Here is a 19,278-nt window from a genome sequence, read left to right as displayed (position 1 = left end):
ATGTTCTTAATCTGGCCCTGGTAATGAAGTGTAATTTTTTAAAATATAACACTTGGTTTTTAAGTTTTCTCGTTAATACAGAAGGAACTAGATCTGTTCCTAGATGTTAAGAAGTTTCCAAGATCTGTATAGTTGGGCTTAAACAATTGGGTGAGATAGAGAAATCAATATGAATTTGGTGAAGTACAATCTTTGTGCACAAATGTGATGAATCAGTGAATGTCATTTCAACCAGGGTGAATTAATGACAACTTCTAATGGACATTCTTTAATGAAAATCCATGTGATGATAATTAACGAATTAATTGATCCAAGCTCATTAAATATGAGTAATAGAGGGTGCACTCATGAATCAACACAATCATGACCATATGTTTTGTATTTTGCGGAAAGTGTTTTGTGTAATATGTGTTTTGTGCTAACCATTTGTTCATTTCTAGGAGGGAACTGTAATGATACCACACTGAGACCTTTTATTTTGTTTAGATCCTAGATAGTACTAAACGGCATCAATATATGGCTGAGTGAACAGAACTAAAGAAGAAGATCACAGCTTTAATGGACAATTTGCACCGTTTTATTATTGTTTTTATGTTTATGTGAAATATGTGAATGAAATGAAAGTTTCTGTTAGAACAGGTTGTAAAACAGAGCAGCTAATAATCTTGATACTGCATTATGGACTGGGAAAACAATTTCACATCAGCCCCATAGCATTACTATACCAGCCCAACAGCAAACATCAATATTTTCCTGTTTATAAAAGGGGAAAACCACATATTTTAAAGCATAGAGGCCACCTTCCACAGAAAGAATACACTACGGTAGGGGGGGGGGGGGGTTACTGATTTAAGGGGGAAACCTTTATATCAGTGCTTCTTTACATTATTGTATTCACTCCCCCCTTATATCAGTGCTCCCCCCTCAGACTGGCATTGCCGAGCTGTCACTGACCTCCACTCAGGTGCACTGTGCAGGGATCAGTCAGACGGCTCCAGGTTGGCGGCTCTGGTTTTATCCTATAGTCTCCTCTCCACAGTCTACAGATGTTTGACTCCTACCATGACCCCTATCCCGGTGCCACTCCCACTCTTGACTCCTCTCCAGACTCCCTCAGAGACTGCAGACATGATACAGGAGATGGTCAGAGACTGCGGACAAGATACAGGAGATGGTCAGAAACGGCAGACACAATACAGGAGATGAAGAAAAAAGAGGGCGTTGGCACCTTATATAATGCTTCGAACAGAGTAGAACAAATGCCTCTATCCCTATAATTTGGAAATATAGGAGAAGTTTAGGTCTTTATATGAATCGTGCAACCGAAGAGATACCACGACAAAATGTGTCTGGAGGGTAATAGATAAACAATAAGAACCACATATGTTAGAAAATAGAACAATGTATAGAAGATAGATAAATATAGTACATGTAATCCTATTTAAGACTTGCTTTGCTGACATCCCTTCTCCTGCTTGCTGTTATACTACATTGATCCCTGACTTCTGGCTTGGCTGACTATCCATTCCGGTTACTGAACTTGAGCTATGTTTTGACTACGTTTGTTCTTTTTACTTTGATTATTAAACAAGTGTGATTTAACTGTACTTCTGTCTCTGCCTGATTTCATGGTTTCTGACAGCTCCCAGGACTAAAAAACAAACAGCCGAACCACTCAACCCAGCACACCGCAAGCCAGATCAAGAGATCTGCAAGGAAAGGGTGTAACTGAACACCCTGTATGTATTGAATTGAAAAATCATAAAATAAATAGGATTATAACTTGAATAAATAAAAAGTAAAAACATGTGAACTAGTGCTAGCAATGGATGGTACTTGGTTTGATTGTATCCACTATTTATCCCCTCTGGCCAGATAGATTACACTATTTTGTTACCATTTCATCACACTGGTTTACGTTTTGGCACAGTATCTCTATTTACCTTCTTGGTCAGTGCATTATCACAATTCTTCTGTAATATTAGTCTCTCCAGTCCAACCCTATATATTATTATACACTATACAATTTACTATTTTTATAGATGGATATGTTTGACACAATTCACATATGGGGGTTTATTTCCAGAGACTGCTGTAGTTCAGCTGTCTGTCTCCACCGTTGTGCCATGGGTTATGTTACCTCAGCTCCCAGGGCTAATGACCTCTCTGGCCAGCCTCTGGCTCTCCATACTTGCAGCCAGAATCTTAGTTGGTCTGTAAGTATGATTGGTTGTATTTATTTTTCTTATTTGTATTGTTTTTTTACCATTCTTTTTTAGATGGGCCTATTCTAACAATTTCCACACTATAGTAATTTTTAATATCCTTATAGACTCCTGCCCTACCTCTGCTCCGATGAGTGGTGCTAGCTACAAAATACTTTGAGCTATTAGATGCCCCTCTTGATTACATTTCAAGATTATTATCAATATTATATATGCTAAGCCTATTGGAGTGTACCATTTTAACCAAGAATATTTTTATCTATATATCATGGAGACGCATGTTAATGAGTTTGGTGTTTTTTTATATCAAGGCCCATAATATGAACTTATAAATGTGTTATTATGTTATATTATTATAAAATTGGGCCTTTGGTGGTTGTGGTGGTGGTGGTGCTGGTGCCACAACACTACAAGTCCTCACAGTTACTGGGCCCTGCTGTGAAATATTATATCAAGAATTGTTCAATCAATAACACCAGCATCTTCAGGTGCATACTGTGCTGGAGGCACACAACACTCAATTTAACTGCTGCAGATGCCTGTATTACCGAACACCAGTAATAAAGGGTAGCTTCAGGTGTATATTGTGCTGGAGGCACACAACATCCAATTTAACTGCTACAGATGCCTGTATTACAGAACACCAGTAATAAAGGGTAGCTTCAGATGTATATTGTGCTGGAGGCACACAACACCCAATATAACTGCTGCAGATGCCTGTATTACAGAACACCAGTAATAAAGGGTAGCTTCAGATGTATACTGTGCTAGAGGCACACAACACCCACTTTAACTGCTGCAGATGCCTGTATTACAGAACACCAGCAATAAAGGGTATCTTCAGGTGCATACTGTGGTGGAGGCACACAACACCCACTTTAACTGCTGCAGATGCCTAAATTACAGAACACCAGCAATAAGGGGTATCTTCAGATGTATACTGTGCTGGAGGCACACAACACCCACTTTAACAGCGCTAGGTTCACAAGAAAAGAACACACTGTCCCTGCTTATCCTGCTCTCTCGCTGAACGCCGGAACACACTACACAAGTGCTGGCGGCCTTATATAGTGTGGGGAGCGTACTAAACCCCCTGAGCTATAATTGGCCACAGGCATCCTGCCTGTGACCAATTATGGCTCTCCTCACTGCCGGCGCTGCAATTGGCCAAGCATGCGGGGTCACAGTGCAGGCTTGGCCAATCATGTGCCAGCAATGCACTGCGATGGCGTAGTGCATTGTGGGGCGTTCACACAACACGAATATGGTGAGAACGGTCCACAAAGTTATGATTTTGCCGAACGGACGAACGGCCAATGTTCAAGTTGAACATGCGAACACCGAGCTCATCCCTAATGTAGAGTATGCCACATATAAATGGGGAATTTGTATCCACATACTGGGGCCACTGTAGACAAGAGCCAGTTGGCCATCCAGAATATCTTTAGAGTATGGGAGGAAACAAGAGTACACAGAGGAAATGCACACATTAAGTAGTTAGAAGTTGGGCCTATAGTCTGGATAGGTTAGTTTAGGTACAGAATACTGTAGAATTCAGGGGGTAGATGGGTAAGTGTCCTGTAACAATACTTCACTTAGTAAAGTAAAAGGCTACATTTTTCTTTTAGCGTTAGGCCAGGCCAGTAGTGATCATTGATTTGCCTGTTCAGATATCTACAATGAGCTATATAGGCATTGTTGTTAATTATGAAATGTTGGACCGACAGTCTTGTTGATACCTGCCTTGATGTCAACCATAAGCATGTTGGAGAAGGAGACACATGCTTTTGACAGCAGCAACACTCTAAAGGGCTTTCCCACTTATCAGAAAATGAACTGTTTGTGCAAGTTCCACCTGCTATGAAAGTTAAGTATCTGAACTGCCTGAACAAATAAGCTAAAGTTCCAATGGCCATGATGGACAAGTGCCTGCACATCTATGACTTGTGAACTGCAAAAATCCAGAGGATAAAATGGACTTTGTATTCTACAGTTTTTTTTAGTTTTACCACGTTGCAATTGCTGTGCTGCAGCTGCAATCTGATCGTTGGATGTCTAAACTGCTGTCCATCTAAAAAAAGATCAGATATGGAGGACTTTGACCAACTTTTATACTTTTAAGCTCTTGGAAAGGAACGTTTGATGTTCATATCTATTCCTGTTCTTTTGTTAGTCCAACACATAGTTTTTATATTTTTGAATTTTGCAACTTTTTCTTATTTTTTCAGCCCTAACATAACTGAATGATATTTTGTGTGTAGGTAAATCAGACAGAGACTCTAGGTAGATCCTACACTTTAGATAGATACACTTCAGATCCCATATTTCTCATTTAAGATACATTTTGCCTGACCATTCCGGAAATTTATTTAATCCGGTTATACAACCCATCTCACGTAACCCGGAAATACCCTCTCCTATTGTTCTCCAGGAGTAAGTATTTTCCAAGTCACTAGGACTAGCATATACTCAGACTACTCCATCTCTCATGAAGTCTTAACCCTTGTACACACGATCAGAGATTCCGATGGAATGTGTCCGATTGGAGCGTTTTGTCGGATATTCCGACTGTGTGTGGTCTGCATCGGACTGTTTCCGTCGGAATATCCGTCGGACCAAATTTTCCAACTTGCCGGAAATATTTTCCGACAAAATGCTCTGATCGGACATACTCCGATCATGTGTAGAGAATTCCGATCGGACAAAGTGCCGCATGCTCAGATCAAATTCCTACATCAAAGCTATTGGCTACTAGCCTGAACATAGTCCCGTTGTAACGAAATAACATCATCACATTCTGTGCGATTGGATTTTCCGACAACTTCGTCCGACCGTGTGTATGCAACAGTTTCGGACAAGATCCGTCTGACAAAATCCGACAGACAGAATCCGACAAGGGCTAACTCTCAGGCTTTTTGCATTGCCTAACACAATTGTGAATCATGGGTAGGGATGAGCTTCGTGTTCGAGTCGAACCCATGTTCGACTCGAACATCGGCTGTTCGCCCGTTCGGCGAATTCTGAACATTATGGGCTGTCCGGGCCAAATTTGAGTGGCGCGTCACGGCCCATAATTTACTGCGGCATCGCAGTGCATTGCTGGCTGATGATTGGCCAAGCATGCACTATGACCCGCATGCTTTGGCCAATCACAGCGCAGAAAAAACGGAAAGCCATGATTTGCCAAAGCCAGGGTTAATTACAGTCGGTGTATTGTGTCATCTGCACAGTGTATGTCTAAAGCTACCCCAATTGCTGGTTTTCTTCTGATCCTATACCACAGGCAGGCAGCTGCAGTAATTACAGTCAGTGTATTTTGTCATCTGCACAGTGTGCACCTAAAGCTACCCCAATTGCTAGTGTTCCGCTGATCCTATCCGCAGGCAGCTGTAGCAATTACAGTCAGTGTACTGTGTCATCTGCACAGTTTACACCTAAAGCTACCCCTTGCTGGTGTTCTGCTGATCCTATACCACAGGCAGCTGCAGTAATTACAATCAGTATACTGTGTAATCTGCACAGTGTGCGCTTAAAGCTACCCCTATTGCTAGTGTTCTGCTGATCCTATACCGCAGGCAGCTGCAGTAATTACAGTTGGTGTACTGTGTCATCTGCACAGTGTGCACGTAAAGCTACCCCAATTGCTGGTGTTCTCATAGTAATAATACTACAGGCAGGCAGTTGATTCTGATAGCTGCAGTATAATCAGTATATAAGTCCAAGCTTTGTGCAGCTACATCTCCCTGCAGGCCATTAGTATGTCTGGAAGGCCAACAAGGAGAGGCAGACAGTCAAGAGCCAATAAAAGAGGGCAAGCAGGCTCTGTGTCTGGAGACAACAGTGCTGGTCATGGACACGGTGTATCCTCATCAGAACATGGCCATGGGACACGCTTGTCCTTATTTTCGGCAGTTGGACGTGTTGAGCCGCAAAATGCCGAAGACTTGGTAGAGTGGATGACCAAGCCATCCTCATCCTCTCACACCCAGGCTTAGGGTACTGGCAAAGCAGTTGCCAACGCGGCTTCTTCCATCGTCTCAATGGCATCAGTCACTCCTTCCCTAGCCCCACCATGTGCTCCTGAGGAGTCCCCCGAACTGTTTGAGCACAGTGTTGGGTACATGCTCCATGAGGATGTCCAGCGTTTTGAAGGCTCTGATAAGGATACCCAGCTAGAGGAAGGCAGTATTGTGAGCCCAGAGAGAGGGGATGCCCAAAAAGGACAGCAATCTGGCAGTCATGTTCCCCCAGCTGCAGCATACTGCCAGGTTTGCTCCAGTGATGAGGAGGGAGGGGATGATGAGGTCACTGACTCCACGTGGGTGCCTGATAGGAGGAGGAGGAGGATGCACATCTCCAATGAGGCAGGATGCCCTCCAGGGGCCAGCTTAAGGGCAGCACACCGACTGCATCCCACCGCAGAGCTCCGCCTGTGCAGGGCGCTGCCTCTGCGCGTTATTCCAAAAGTTCTTTGGTGTGGACCTTTTTGAGATGAGTGCATTAGATCGCACTGCTGCTATTTGCAACATATGTCTCAAGCGTATCTCGAATGGCCAAAACATCAGCCGCTTAGGCACCACATGCTTGACCAGACATATGTTGACCTGCCATGCAGTTCGTGGGCAAGCGTACCTCAAAGACCCACACCAAAGAACAAAGCGGACCTCTCCTTGATCCTCAACAGCTGGGATCTCCAACCCCACTATACCTTCAGTCTTCTCTGAAACCTACACTGAGAGGAATGAAGATGTAGAATTAGGTGTGTCACAGCCAAGTACTTGCGGGCAATCTGCTAGTGGTACACCGATGTCCGATTGTACCAGGCAAATTTCCCTGCATCAGCTGCTGCACCGTCGAAAGAAGTTCACTCCCAGGCATCCACACGCCCAGCAGTTGAATGCTAGCTTGGCTAAATTGCTAGCACTTAAACTGCTGCCTTTTCAGTTGGTAGACTCGGCCCCCTTCCGTGAGTTTGTACAATGTGCGGTTCCTCAGTGGCAGGTTCCCAAACGCCACTTTTTCTCACAGAAAGCGATTTCAGCTCTCTACCAGCATGTGGAAGGCAATGTCTTGGTCTCGCTGGACAGGGCAGTCAGCGGTAAGGTGCATATTACCACTGACTCATGGTCCAGCAGGCATGGACAGGGACGTTACATATCATTCACGCATTGGGTCACTCTTCTGGCAGCTGGGAAGGATGTAGGACAAGGTGCAGTTGTTAGAAAAGTTTTAAATGTTTATTGTGTGACTATTAGAAAAACAATAGTCCTGAGACTGATTTGTTAAAAAGCTTACTTCTGAGCACATTATTGTATTAACTCATTGTATTGTTTTGTCCTAATTAACTCCATAGTAAGTAGGATGATTAGATTTAACTAAATATGATAGCCTAAGAATGTACAGGGAACATGGATAGCTAATAAAGTGCTAGCCTGTGCCATGACACGTTATTTATGTTCCCTCAGCTAATAGAAGCACAGAGATGTTATTCTTGTGGGATATGTGAGGGCGGAACACTTTCTTTTGTTGGGACTTTTTCTTCAGCTTTCGTCCTGTAAGCATGTCTCCCTGTTGTGGGCCACATCAGAAATAAATTTTCCTGCTTCTCAGAACACCTGATGTTTTTTTTACTGATCACAAGGGAATTTCCTAACATTTTTGGTCTTTCGAGCCGGGAGCAACACGCTGGTTTTCAGATCAGACGGCCGGACAACACTTCGGTGAGTATTGGACTTTGAAGCTCACCGAACCTTACAAGTCCCCCCAATCAATGTTATTTGGTGAAAAAGGGGCGGGGCCATAGATCTGAATTCCACTGTCTGTTTCCGAACCTTGTGTGATCCAGTCCAGGTGTTTGAGAGGTAAGATAATTTAAATTATTCTTAATTCTTTCTGAGTCTTTTCTTCTCTTTCTCTTGCTTCTGGTTTAATGTGTTGTAATTGCCGACATTGGTATTGATCGTATAATATCTAGATGATCCAGTGCTCGTAGACAGAGACACTTGGGGACGTTGTCTAAGGTAAAAAATTACGTCGCCCGCTGTCCGGACAGATAACAAAAAGATTTGAGGTATACCGAATGTCAGAGGTTAATTGCCTGACTATTTTAAGCGCTGTTTAGTTAAGTGATCTACAGAGATCGCAAGGCTAATTTTCTTCTGTGTGTGTTTACTTTATCTTTGTTCTGATGTTTTTTCTCTTGTATTGACATGGTTTTTGTGCTGGTATTTCTCAGCAGATAAGAAGGCAAATTCACTGAACTCTCTCCCCCTCCCCCTCCCCTCATGGAAGGATTTCTCCTGATCCTGCAAGACCGTTGTAAAAGTTAACCCTTGATTAGCTATGACAATACAGAAGGGTTATATTGTATATATTGAAACTTAGCATAAAAGAAAAAGAAGGTAGATGGCATTTTGGAGTAAATAGAATGAATGTTGTAGAATTATCAGGTGGCTTGATGAATGTGAAAAGAAATGAAAAAAAAAAAAAAAGGCTGAGGATGTTTTCATTGCTATGAAGCGGTTTCTCAGAAACAAGAAAATGCAGATTGCCTGACAGAGGTTAATGTGTGCATCTGTGAAAATGTTAGGACTTTTGGTGGGAAAAAGTGTTCGAAAAATAGTCTAAGTAAATATTTATATTGGATTGGAGTTATTTTTAGAATTCATAGACTTTCAACTGTGAAGTGTTAATGATGCAATGCTGTTTATATTTGGGTACATTTATAAGTCAAAAGGCTAAGTTCTGAATCAGAATACTAAAAAAATTAAAAAGAAAGAAAGTTCTATTTTGGGGTCCTGTGGATAAGCTTAAAATATCAGGACCCAAAGTTCAAAAAAGGTATGGGTTAAAAATGGCGGAATATTGGCTTCAGCATGCTAGAATTAGGGTAGAAGGAAGAACAAAGGAAAAATGCCAAGCCCAATTGCCCCTAGTGGACAAAGAGGATGATCTCATCTGCTGTACCCAGAGACCACCTCCCTATGGTGGTCCTCCCCCTCAGGTGCAAGTAATTGCCCAGAGTAACACCTTCCCTGTGACATCCACCCCTGTCAAAGGAACCGCCTCTGAACAAAACCCCAATTCCACTTCCTCAATCTCTCCAGACAGTAGTTCAGTCCTGGAGATGAACAGATCGATCCTTGAAACATTAACTGACGCCATAACTCATGCACAGGGACGGGGGGGATCCATTGCCTCCAGAAAGCCCAGACTTAGGAAACAGGTTGACTGCCCTACTGAATAGTGATGGCCGAACGGTTCGCCCGGCGGTCGTTTCGCGGCGAATTTCCGACTTTCGCCGTCCGCGGGTTCGAACGCCTTTTTCCGTCGTTCGCCCCGGCGGACTTACGTGTTTAATGTATACAAGAACTTTAACCTTTCGTGACACGTTTATCATGTGTTACAGGACAACCAATTGAGACATGACAGCTCATGGACACTTGGACATTCCCCCTAACCTATAAATACACCCGATCCGGTGGCCATTTTACATTCTTTCTTCTGTCACTGTAGGGAAAGGATCCTGTGTGGAGTAGGGACAGAGAAAACGCTAGCTATTTGGTACACAAAAGTTCTTTTCAGGACTGGTATAGGTGTTAGGTCAGCAGCCTGAGTTTCTTTTGTCAGTTTAGATAAAGGGACAGAGCGCTGTATGCTGCTATTTTAGGGACAGCTCAGCCAGATTAGTCTTTCTTCATCATCATCATCATCATCATCATTAGCTGTTACTATCAGGTCCACAAAAGAGCTGTTCCAGCTAATCGTTCCAGCCTACTCTTTTTTGCCAATTTGTATAGGGACAGGCAGGAAGCAGTGTGTCAGGCAGTGAGGATAATTTTAAAGACTTGCTGTTACTATTAGTTCCACAAAGGTTCTTTTCAGGACTGGTATCAGTGGTACGGTAATAGGCTTGTACACGTATAATATTCTTTCTTCCAAATATAGAAAGAATATTATACTTGACTGCTGCCCTTCTGCTGCAGTCTGCTAATCATTCACAACTCACTTGTTCCACAAAGCTCTTTATCAGGACTGGTAACTTGGTCTGTCTAGGGTGCTACGGTACATAGGCTTGGGTGCGGTACAGTCTGCTGTTCTGTAAGGACCGCTATCGGTCCACAATAGATAGGGTTGCCGTGCACTACTGCTGACCGCTGCCCTATACTGCAGCAGTCCTTCAGCGGTATAGGGACTGACGCACAGTCTGCTAAACACTAATACACAACCTGCTTGGTCCACAAAAGTTCTTATAAGGACTGGTAACTTGGTATAGGGTGCTACGGTACATAGGCCTGAGTGCGTTACAGTCTGCTGTTCTGTAAGGACCGCTATCGGTCCACAATACATAGGGTTGACGTGCACTACTGCTGACCGCTGCCCTATACTGCAGCAGTCCTTCAGCGGTATAGGGACTGACGCACAGTCTGCTAAACACTAACACACAACCTGCTTGGTCCACAAAAGTTCTTATAAGGACTGGTAACTTGGTATAGGGTGCTACGGTACATAGGCCTGAGTGCAGTACAGTCTGCTGTTCTGTAAGGACCGCTATCGGTCCACAATACATAGGGTTGCCGTGCACTACTGCTGACCGCTGCCCTATACTGCAGCAGTCCTTCAGCGGTATAGGGACTGACGCACAGTCTGCTAAACACTAATACACAACCTGCTTGGTCCACAAAAGTTCTTATAAGGACTGGTAACTTGGTATAGGGTGCTACGGTACATAGACCTGAGTGCGTTACAGTCTGCTGTTCTGTAAGGACCGCTATCGGTCCACAATACATAGGGTTGCCGTGCACTACTGCTGACCGCTGCCCTATACTGCAGCAGTCCTTCATTGGTATAGGGACTGACGTACAGTCTGCTAATCACTAACACACAACCTGCTTGGTCCACAAAAGTTCTTATAAGGACTGGTAACTTGGTATAGGGTGCTACGGTACATAGGCCTGAGTGCGTTACAGTCTGCTGTTCTGTAAGGACCGCTATCGGTCCACAATACATAGGGTTGCCGTGCACTACTGCTGACCGCTGCCCTATACTGCAGCAGTCCTTCATTGGTATAGGGACTGACGTACAGTCTGCTAATCACTAACACACAACCTGCTTGGTCCACAAAAGTTCTTATAAGGACTGGTAACTTGGTATAGGGTGCTACGGTACATAGGCCTGAGTGCGTTACAGTCTGCTGTTCTGTAAGGACCGCTATCGGTCCACAATACATAGGGTTGCCGTGCACTACTGCTGACCGCTGCCCTATACTGCAGCAGTCCTTCAGCGGTATAGGGACTGACGCACAGTCTGCTAAACACTAACACACAACCTGCTTGGTCCACAAAAGTTCTTATAAGGACTGGTAACTTGGTATAGGGTGCTACGGTACATAGGCCTGAGTGCAGTACAGTCTGCTGTTCTGTAAGGACCGCTATCGGTCCACAATACATAGGGTTGCCGTGCACTACTGCTGACCGCTGCCCTATACTGCAGCAGTCCTTCATTGGTATAGGGACTGACGTACAGTCTGCTAATCACTAACACACAACCTGCTTGGTCCACAAAAGTTCTTATAAGGACTGGTAACTCGGTATAGGGTGCTACGGTACATAGGCCTGAGTGCGTTACAGTCTGCTGTTCTGTAAGGACCGCTATCGGTCCACAATACATAGGGTTGCCGTGCACTACTGCTGACCGCTGCCCTATACTGCAGCAGTCCTTCATTGGTATAGGGACTGACGTACAGTCTGCTAATCACTAACACACAACCTGCTTGGTCCACAAAAGTTCTTATAAGGACTGGTAACTTGGTATAGGGTGCTACGGTACATAGGCCTGAGTGCAGTACAGTCTGCTGTTCTGTAAGGACCGCTATCGGTCCACAATACATAGGGTTGCCGTGCACTACTGCTGACCGCTGCCCTATACTGCAGCAGTCCTTCAGCGGTATAGGGACTGACGCACAGTCTGCTAAACACTAATACACAACCTGCTTGGTCCACAAAAGTTCTTATAAGGACTGGTAACTTGGTATAGGGTGCTACGGTACATAGGCCTGAGTGCGTTACAGTCTGCTGTTCTGTAAGGACCGCTATCGGTCCACAATACATAGGGTTGCCGTGCACTACTGCTGACCGCTGCCCTATACTGCAGCAGTCCTTCATTGGTATAGGGACTGACGTACAGTCTGCTAATCACTAACACACAACCTGCTTGGTCCACAAAAGTTCTTATAAGGACTGGTAACTTGGTATAGGGTGCTACGGTACATAGGCCTGAGTGCGTTACAGTCTGCTGTTCTGTAAGGACCGCTATCGGTCCACAATACATAGGGTTGCCGTGCACTACTGCTGACCGCTGCCCTATACTGCAGCAGTCCTTCAGCGGTATAGGGACTGACGTACAGTCTGCTAATCACTAACACACAACCTGCTTGGTCCACAAAAGTTCTTATAAGGACTGGTAACTTGGTATAGGGTGCTACGGTACATAGGCCTGAGTGCGTTACAGTCTGCTGTTCTGTAAGGACCGCTATCGGTCCACAATACATAGGGTTGCCGTGCACTACTGCTGACCGCTGCCCTATACTGCAGCAGTCCTTCAGCGGTATAGGGACTGACGCACAGTCTGCTAAACACTAACACACAACCTGCTTGGTCCACAAAAGTTCTTATAAGGACTGGTAACTTGGTATAGGGTGCTACGGTACATAGGCCTGAGTGCAGTACAGTCTGCTGTTCTGTAAGGACCGCTATCGGTCCACAATACATAGGGTTGACGTGCACTACTGCTGACCGCTGCCCTATACTGCAGCAGTCCTTCATTGGTATAGGGACTGACGTACAGTCTGCTAATCACTAACACACAACCTGCTTGGTCCACAAAAGTTCTTATAAGGACTGGTAACTTGGTATAGGGTGCTACGGTACATAGGCCTGAGTGCAGTACAGTCTGCTGTTCTGTAAGGACCGCTATCGGTCCACAATACATAGGGTTGCCGTGCACTACTGCTGACCGCTGCCCTATACTGCAGCAGTCCTTCAGCGGTATAGGGACTGACGCACAGTCTGCTAAACACTAACACACAACCTGCTTGGTCCACAAAAGTTCTTATAAGGACTGGTAACTTGGTATAGGGTGCTACGGTACATAGGCCTGAGTGCAGTACAGTCTGCTGTTCTGTAAGGACCGCTATCGGTCCACAATACATAGGGTTGCCGTGCACTACTGCTGACCGCTGCCCTATACTGCAGCAGTCCTTCATTGGTATAGGGACTGACGTACAGTCTGCTAATCACTAACACACAACCTGCTTGGTCCACAAAAGTTCTTATAAGGACTGGTAACTTGGTATAGGGTGCTACGGTACATAGGCCTGAGTGCGTTACAGTCTGCTGTTCTGTAAGGACCGCTATCGGTCCACAATACATAGGGTTGCCGTGCACTACTGCTGACCGCTGCCCTATACTGCAGCAGTCCTTCAGCGGTATAGGGACTGACGTACAGTCTGCTAATCACTAACACACAACCTGCTTGGTCCACAAAAGTTTTTATAAGGACTGGTAACTTGGTATAGGGTGCTACGGTACATAGGCCTGAGTGCAGTACAGTCTGCTGTTCTGTAAGGACCGCTATCGGTCCACAATACATAGGGTTGACGTGCACTACTGCTGACCGCTGCCCTATACTGCAGCAGTCCTTCAGCGGTATAGGGACTAAGAGTTTTGTCACAGGGTGATTTAAAAAATGACAGGCAGAGGAAGAGGCAGGCCCTTCCGCAGGGGTGGTAGGGGTAGGGCAGGAGCAACAGCCTTGAGCCAAAGTGGGAAGTTGCAGAAGGTGCGTTCAATTACTTTAAAGGACGCACCAGACTTGGTTGAGTGGCTCACTCAGCCTTATTCTTCTGCACCCTCCTCATCCTCTCGATCTGCACCCTCTTCTTCACTCTCTGCTATGTGCACCCCCAAAGACACTACCACCAACAACACCACCACCACCACATACCTTCCGCTTGAGTGCAAATGGGGGCCTTCATGCTCCAGTGTTTTAATAGGGACCCCCGTATAAAAAGCATGAGGGTCAAGGACCAGTACTGGGTGGCAACGTACTTAGATCCCCGGTACAAACACAAAATGGCGGAAATGTTACCGCCGTCGCAGAGGGCTGTCAGAATGCAGCACTTCCAGGCCTTGCTTCGAGAAATGCTGCATTCTGCTTTTGCGTGCGCTGGCAGAGGAGCAATTCCCACTCCCAGAGAAGGATTTGCGGGTACCAATCCAACAGCGCCTGCAAGAAGAGGCCGGTTTGAAGATGCGTTGGTGACTTCGGATATGAGGTCATTCTTTCAGCCGACCCATCGACAGGTGTCATCCGGATCCAGCATCAGGGAACGCCTAGACCGTCAGGTGTCCGACTACATTGGGTTAACGGCCGATGTGGACGCTCTGAGGAGTGATGAACCCCTAGACTACTGGGTGGGCAGGCTTGACCTCTGGCCAGAGCTTGCCCAATTTGCAATCGAACTGTTGGCTTGCCCCTCATCCAGTGTCCTGTCCGAAAGGACGTTCAGCGCAGCAGGGGGGATTGTGACCGATAAGCGTACTCGCCTAGCTCACCACAGTGTTAACTACCTCACATTTCTAAAAATGAATGAGGCATGGATCTCGGAGGAATTCAACACATGTGATCAGTAGACCATGTATATGTCTATAAACAATTTTTGGAATCAAGCACACAGACCTTCTTAATTCATTTGGCTCACTTCCCTGACCCAAAAAAGCACACCGTACTATATGCCCCTACCCTCCTCTTTGAAGAGGTTGAGCGGTGTCATATTTCTACTGGGGCTGCTTATTATGAGGGGTTCCCACCATCCCTGTGCTGTGCTGACTTCCTCCTGGGTGTTCTTATTATGAGGGGCTCCCACCATCCCTGTGCTGTGCTGACTTCCTCCTGGGGGTTCTTATTATGAGGGGCTCCCACCATCCCTGTGCTGTGCTGACTTCCTCCTGGGGGTTCTTATTATGAGGGGATCACACCATCCCTGTGCTGTGCTGACTTCCTCCTGGGGCTGCTTACGGTGCTGCTGTCAGCGCTGTATGTCACGGAGCTGCTGTCAGCGCTGTATGTCACGGAGCTGCTGTCAGCGCTGTATGTCACGGAGCTGCTGTCAGCGCTGTATGTCACGGAGCTGCTGTCAGCGCTGTATGTCACGGAGCTGCTGTCAGCGCTGTATGTCACGGTGCTGCTGTCAGCGCTGTATGTCACGGAGCTGCTGTCAGCGCTGTATGTCACGGAGCTGCTGTCAGTGCTGTATGTCACGGAGCTGCTGTCAGCGCTGTATGTCACGGAGCTGCTGTCAGCGCTGTATGTCACGGAGCTGCTGTCAGCGCTGTATGTCACGGTGCTGCTGTCAGCGCTGTATGTCACGGAGCTGCTGTCAGTGCTGTATGTCACGGAGCTGCTGTCAGCGCTGTATGTCACGGAGCTGCTGTCAGCGCTGTATGTCACGGAGCTGCTGTCAGCGCTGTATGTCACGGTGCTGCTGTCAGCGCTGTATGTCACGGAGCTGCTGTCAGCGCTGTATGTCACGGAGCTGCTGTCAGTGCTGTATGTCACGGAGCTGCTGTCAGCGCTGTATGTCACGGAGCTGCTGTCAGCGCTGTATGTCACGGAGCTGCTGTCAGCGCTGTATGTCACGGTGCTGCTGTCAGCGCTGTATGTCACGGAGCTGCTGTCAGCGCTGTATGTCACGGAGCTGCTGTCAGCGCTGTATGTCACGGAGCTGCTGTCAGCGCTGTATGTCACGGAGCTGCTGTCAGCGCTGTATGTCACGGTGCTGATGTCAGTGCTCTGTATTACGGTGCTGCTGTCAGTGCTCTGTATCTCCTGCACCCTCTTGTTTGCCTACCCTGGTCCCTGACCTTCCCTCTCCTCCATTGCCTTCATTAGCTCCATAGTCCTGAATTGTCAGAACAATTTCCCAAATAAAAAAAAAATGCTTGTAGTTATCGATCCCAAATTCACCTCATACATGTATTATGCTATTGTCCAGGTGGTGGGACTACGTGCTACCCCCTAATAATTACCCCGTGGCCGCAAATTCGACCTAAAGGTTTGCGAAATTCGCCTCCCATTGAAGTCAATGGAGCCCGCGGCGAACGGTCGTTTTCGCGAACGTTTGTGCCCGTTCGCGTTTCGCGTTCGCGAAACGTCCCGTCGGAAGTTCGTCCATCACTACTACTGAATAGATGCCAGCTTAGATGGGTACAACGGACTGATTGGAAAAAAAAAAATATATGACAGTACAAGAAGACAAAGAATGTGTCAGTGACTACCTAAATAAATTACGAGAGATTTTTAGAGTGTTCTCCGGGCTCCCCGAAGCTGAAGATGTGAATAGTGCATATTAGCAACAGCTAAAGATTGCTTTTTTAAATGGATTGAAACAGGATCATAAGGATTACATTGTTTAAAACATGGTTACTTACCGAACTGCATCAGTTTTAGATGTTTTACAATATGCTAAGCATTCTGAGAAGTATTTGAAAGCGAAAGCAAAAAAGAATGTGAAATTAAAGGTTCTTATGCAAGGTGATGAAAGGGAGGAGGATGCAGAAGAGTACACTGCTGAGGCAGAACTAGAGGGGTCTCATAGAGGAAGGATTACTCTACAGAAATAGACAGTGCAACGAGAGTACTTCCACCCTGTGTATAAGCACTGGTAGCATCAGCGGTGTAGTGGTTAGCACTCTCGCCTAGCAGTGAAGGGGGTCACTGGTTCGAATCCTAATCATGACGCTGCCTGCCTGGAGTTTGCATGTACTCCCTGTGCCTGTGTGGATTTCCTCCGGGTGCTCTGGTTTCCTCCCGCACTCCGGGGACATGCAGGTGGGTTGATTGGCTTCTGTCCCGGTTTGGCCCTGGTATATGAATGGGGACGTTGGATCCTTGGGGGTGGAGAGCGGTGTGGGTGTACAGGGGTAGGGGCTAGACGCTCGCTCGGGCTGGGCCGGATGGACTGTTGTCTTTATTCAACTTTACTAACTGAAAAGGTACCACATGCAGTGTTTGTTATCCTGTTACAGCAAAAGATATCACATTTGAGCCCAGCACGACACCTTTCCTGTATGACAATACTTTTAACACAACCTCACTTAACAATACAGAGGTGTACTACATTAAACCCATCCACGCTACTACCACTTCCTACTGACGGGTATAAACATGACTGCACTGTTGCCATCACTGAAAAGGTACTGTCACAAAGTGATCTGAAAGATGTACCATTATCTAACCCTGACATGATACTTTTTGTTGATGGTTCTAGTAAGAAAAATGCAGATGGCAGAAATGCAAAAGGATATGCAGTAGTGACACAGGATGAGATTTTGGAAGCGGGGCCACTACCAAAACATTATTCAGCACAAGTTGCAGAACTTGTAGCACTGACAAGAGCATGTATACTGTCAGAAGGAAATCTGTAACCACATACACTGACAGTCAATATGCCTTTTCAACAGTGCATGTTTTTGCACAACAATGGAAAAACAGGGGGATGGTCACCTCCAGTGGTAAACCAATTTCACATACAGTTACCAAAAAAGCTTGCAATCTGTAAATGTCAAGCACACACAATATACGGACCCCATCTCAAAGGGAAATAAAAGGGCAGATGAAGCTGCACATAAAATAATGACGAGAAATCATAGTGATAGATCATACAGTCCTTACTGATATGCAGCAAAATGCCCCCCCTGGGGAAAACAATATTGGAAAACAAAGGGTTACACAATAATTGATGATATTTACACATCACCTGAAGGGAAACCGGTTTTACCAAAATCTTTATTTAGGTATGCAGCAGTATTGACACATGGAGTAACGCATGTGTCAAACAGGGGGATGACTGAGATGTTAAATAAAGTATGTACAGCCTATGGATTCACAAATTATTAAAAAAAAAACTTTTTGCTCTCAATGTCTTATATGTGCAAGACACAATGCTCAGGGAGGTATAAGACCACTGAAAGGGAAGTTCCCTACACCACAATATCCATTCCAACACATTTGCATGGATTTTATTGAATTAGACAAATGTGAAAGGAAGAAATATTGTTTGGTACCCAGGCACCCTGACCAAATGGGTGGAGATATTCCCGACAGGAAGTGCAGATGCACAGACTGTAGCCAAAGCATTACTAAGAGATATTATTCCTAGATTTGGAATCCCTGAAAGGATTTACAGTGATAATGGACCCCATTTTGTAATTAAAAAATATACAACATTTGATAGAAGTGATGAGAATTAAAGGGAAATACCATTGTGCCTATCATCCCCAATCAGCTGGATTGGTAGAAAGACATAATGGCATTCTAAAAAGCAAACTGAGAAAAGTTATGGAAGAAATAGGTAAAAATAATTGGATGTATTGCTTACTAGTAGCTGTGACCAGTATGTATATCACACCCCCAAAAGAAGATGAAAAAGGTGCATGTGGGAGATTGGGTCTCAATAAAAAGTAATAAGAAAAAAGCAGTGGTAACTCCCCAAGGTGGGATGGTCCTTTCAAAGTCCTTTTAACTACCCCTACTGTGATAAGGATTGCAGAGAGGTCTACCTGGATTCACCAGTCCCATTGTAAAAACGTTTTACAGGCAGAGTAGGGCCAGTTGGCTACAAGAGGTCCAGAAAGTCCGGCTACAAAGGGAGGTCTCACACAAGGTGGGACTTGTCTCAAACCGGTGAAGTCTCCCTCCCCTTCCAACTCCCCTATCCTATCCGCTGGAACTCTGTAGCTGGTTAGGATGAAAGGGACAGTAATTATCCTTGGGTTACTGGTGACACTAGGAGAGGCATCCATAAGAGGGGGTAGGCGCTATGGAAGAGTAGAGGAACTTTTGGATTGGGAAAGAACAGGAAAAGCATTAAATCTAACCTTTATAGAGGGAATAACTAGCACTATACTGGTAGACTTCTGTCAGATTGCAGATTGTGGGGATACAACTGGGGCTAGAGGACTTCTATGGGCAGATAAATATATCTGCTGGCTCT

This window comes from Lithobates pipiens, unplaced genomic scaffold (genome assembly GCF_037356315.1).
Source record: "Lithobates pipiens isolate NorthernLeopardFrog02 unplaced genomic scaffold, aLitPip1_a1.2 Scaffold_8, whole genome shotgun sequence".
Lineage (NCBI taxonomy): Eukaryota > Metazoa > Chordata > Amphibia > Anura > Ranidae > Lithobates > Lithobates pipiens.
Note: the sequence above shows the minus strand (reverse complement) of the source record.